A 4129-nucleotide genomic window follows, 5' to 3' on the forward strand; every position below is an offset into this window, starting at 1 on the left:
GCTGTCTTGTCCCAAAGACATTTCAAACTCAAACATCCAAAAATCAACTCATTACTGTTTCTCCCAACCAAGCTTCTGTCCCAGTTGGAAATTTGAAGTCATCTCTGACTCCTCCTCTTCCTCATGACTCACAAGACATGCTGTTGTCATAGCTTCTTCTCAAGCCTTACCACTAACACTCAATTTCATAACCTTGTCGTCTCTTGCCTAGATACAGAACTTCTTTGTATTGTACTCCCTGACTCCAGACTTGCCTGTCATGAAACTTGATAGTAATGTATTTAAACTAACATGTGATCATGAAATTCTCTACTTAAAATACTTCAAAGGATTCCCCTTCATCCCAACTTATCCCATCTTCAACATGTGGATTTACTTCCAAGGGTGTAGGTGGGATGGCTGAAATCACTGGCAACTTTATATGTGTCTGTCTCTACATTTGTATGTGTATGCAAATGGACTTTTTTTTTGCTTGATAAACCACACACTACAGAATTAAATCTAAGTTTCTTAACATGGCAAAGCAGAGCATTCCATAATATTTTCCTATTTATCCTTACTTTTATTGACACTCACTCTGCTTCATACTTGAGGTACCCACTCCATTAAATTGCATATCTTTTTCCTGTATGTACCCATGTTACCTAGGCTCATCATCTTTTCTCCCTGACTTCTTCCTGTTTTTAAATCTAATTAAAAACTGTTAACACATGCTGAAAGACATAAATGCCTCCTTGGAGCCATCCTGAACTGCCAGAATGCGTTGTGTTCTCATTTGACCTGGGTTCATCTTTGTATATTATCACCACATTATTTTGAAGCTATTTTTTATGGGGTTTTCTCCCTCACTAGAATATTACTTCTTAAGGCCATGGAGACCTGTTTATTCATCGCTGCATTCCCAGCACTAAGCACCTGGCTCAGAGGAGGTATCAGTATATTCTGATTGAATTGAACTTAGCAGAATAGAAAGTTTTGGGGCCAGGAGAGTGATCTTCCATGAAAGAACTAGGCGTAAGCAAAGGAAGAGGGTTGCAGAGATATGAAGAGCTGGGTGATGTAGAGAAGCTCAGCCAGCTCCATGACACATAGGAGGCTAAAGTCTGGAGGACAGTGACAGAGTAGACAATGAAGCAGAAGCACCCTTGAGAGCAAGAGCCACCAGAGCAGAAGGGGCTGCAGAGCTGCAGCCAGGGCACATTTTATAAGCAAAATCCCCAGGATGCCAAAAAGGAAGGGAAAGACACTTACAAAGGTCCCACACCCAGAGGGGCTGAGGGGACAAACAGGTTAAGGTTTCCAGAAATATTTTGGGAATGAATTTTTTGAGAAATAAAAAGCTTCCTGCCAAAGTGAGGGTTTGGTGCTGTTGTGTTTGGAGATGCTAACTAAACAAGATCACAGATGTACTCACTGGCTGGCCAGCATCTTGTATTTTTTCTCTCTCTTTTTGTTTTTTAGACAGTTTTCCTCTGTTGCTCAGGCTGGAGTGCCTCGGCGCAGTCATAGCATATCTTATCCTGTGTGTGAGTGTGTGCATGTGTGTGTGTGTAAGTGTGTGTGTGTGTGTGTGTACCTAGCATCTAGCATCTGTGTAGCAACTGGCTAGGTTTGCCTCCTACAATTAATATTATAGCAGCAGGAGCTGAAAACTAATAGCATCAGCTGTTCAGCCATCTGAGTCACTCAAAATTGGAAATTTATAAGGAGAGGCCCATCTGAAAATATTTTCTCTGCATGGTATCACCTTCCATTTATTACAACAAATGTTAGTTTTAGTAAACTTTTCACATACATGATACTGCTGTCATAATCTTCTTGTCACTTCTCACTCCTGAGCCCTGTCTTTCTCTGTCTTGTTCATCAGCTTTGTTGTGTTTGGTTGTGGGTTAGACAAACCAACTCAATTGGGAAAATAAATCCCCATCTTCAGTCCTTCCACTGCGTTAATTTATTATTAAGTCTGTTGACAAATAGAATGTTCCTTCAAGGCAGACCTGGGTTCTGTTCTGTGTCTTATTAACGTGTACAGATAGTCTTGAAGAAGTTACTTAGCTTCCCTGTACCTACAATTTTCTCATCTGTAATTTGTGGCCAATAGTAATACTTACTTTGCAGGATCATTATGAGGATTAAGAGATATAATCCCTGCCAATGACTCAGTCACACCTGGCCTAGAGTAAGTAATAGCCAACACCTGCACTTTCCATGTGCTGAGCATGCTGTTCTAAGTGCTCTATGGGAATTAATTTCATCCTCACTAATAACTCTGTACAGTAGGTACTCTTAAGATTCTAATTTACGGATGAGGAAAACCAAGGCACAGAGACACTAGATGATTTGCCCAAGGTTACACAGCTGGAATGCAACAGAGCCAGGATGCAAACCTGAGTCCATACTTTTAGCCACTAAGCTACTCTGCCTCACAAGTATCTCATGTTCTACTAAGTGAGCTCTCTGGCCTTCAGTAAATTATTGCTACTCTCAATACTTGTGAGAATATTTTTGTCCAGCTGTTATTTTTGTTTTTGTTAACTATTGTGGCTGCATTTTTACCTGCCGTTAAAAAGTAAACCCAAGAAAGCCAGACCACTGCTGTATAAAATAGTGCCCATCCGTGGCTGGCCTTCTCCCAGGCTGGCTGGACCCCAGGGCCTGGCCCTGCCTGAGCCTCCTGTGCCAATACTGTGACTTAGAAACAGTGTTACTGCTGGGCTGCTCTACGTCCCTCCCCGTGCTGCCCGCGCCAGCCCCAGGCTGCTGGCAGCAGAGGCCAGACCAGGGCCAGTCTGGGTACCCTGCCCCTCAGCTGGCCCTGCCCAGCCACCCAGCCACCCTGGACATGGCTCTGTCCCTCTGCCACACCCCGGGCCCTGTGAGGAGTCCCCAAGAGGAGCCCACTGTACCATGGAGTTAATAACCTCTGCTGCCTGCCTGGGTATCTGGGCCTGGCCACCAGCCGTGTTCTTCGTGTGTTGATTTTATTTGACCCCTGGAGTGGTGGGTCTCATCCTTCTCATCTTGGCAGAGAGCAGCAGAGGGATGCCTCACTGCAGACCCTCCCTTCAGTGTCAGTGATGGTTGTCCTTGTCTCGGAATAACCAGGGGCCTGCCAGTGTCTGACCAAGGTCAAGGGGCAAGTGCAGGGGCGGCAGGGATGGCTCTGAAGCCAGAAATGCCTTAAACTGCAAAGCCCCATCCCTTCTCCAGCCCCAGCCCAGTCCTCTTAGGAGCAGGATCAGATAAAGCAGGCTGTGGGGAGGCTGGGCACTGCGTTACTAACTCCAGTACATTTCCGTGTTGATCCCTGTGAAATAAAGTCTGAAAACTTAAAAAAATTAAAACAGTGCCCAAATACGTATCTGTTAACTAAATGTGTATCCTATCTTCTCTTTTAGATTGTAAATCCCTTGAGAACTGAGTTTGACCTCTGCAACTTATGAATACGTTTATCATACTCTGTATGTAGCTCAGAAAATACCAACTATTATTATTTATAAAAATAATTTTAAGATGTTAACTTTTAGTAAATTTGTACCTTTAAGGGAAAGTAGATTTAATTAAGTTCTACTATATGCTTTCTTGGACTTTCTCTCCCAGTCCTTCCCCCTAAAAATAGAACTACAAGTTTGAAAAGAAAAATCTTGCATTGTATTTTTATGGTAGGCAGGATTCTAAGATGACCTCCAGGATCCCTACTCACTGTACAATCCTCAGGACTGTGAAAATGATGGATTTTACTGCTGCGATGAAGTTATATGGCACATTTGACTTGAAGAAAGGGAGATTATTCTGGGTAAGCCTGACCTAATCAGGTGAGCCCTTAAATGGGACTAGGCCCTTCCTGAAGTCAGTGACTCAAAGCATGAGAGGGATTCTATGTAAGGGAGACTGTCTGTTGCTAGCTTTGGAAATGGAAGGGGCCATATGGCAAGGAATGTCGGTAGCCTGCAAGCGCTGAGAGTGACCACTGGCTGACAGCCAGCAAGAGAATTGGGGCCTTAGTCCTAGAATTCCAAGGAACTGAATTTTGCCACAACCACATGAGCTAGGAAAAGGACCTGAATTCCAGATCACAGCAGAACCCAGCCAATACCTTGTAAGACCCTGCACAGAGAATCTAGTCAAG

This window comes from Pongo pygmaeus, chromosome 1 (assembly GCF_028885625.2).
Source record: "Pongo pygmaeus isolate AG05252 chromosome 1, NHGRI_mPonPyg2-v2.0_pri, whole genome shotgun sequence".
Lineage (NCBI taxonomy): Eukaryota > Metazoa > Chordata > Mammalia > Primates > Hominidae > Pongo > Pongo pygmaeus.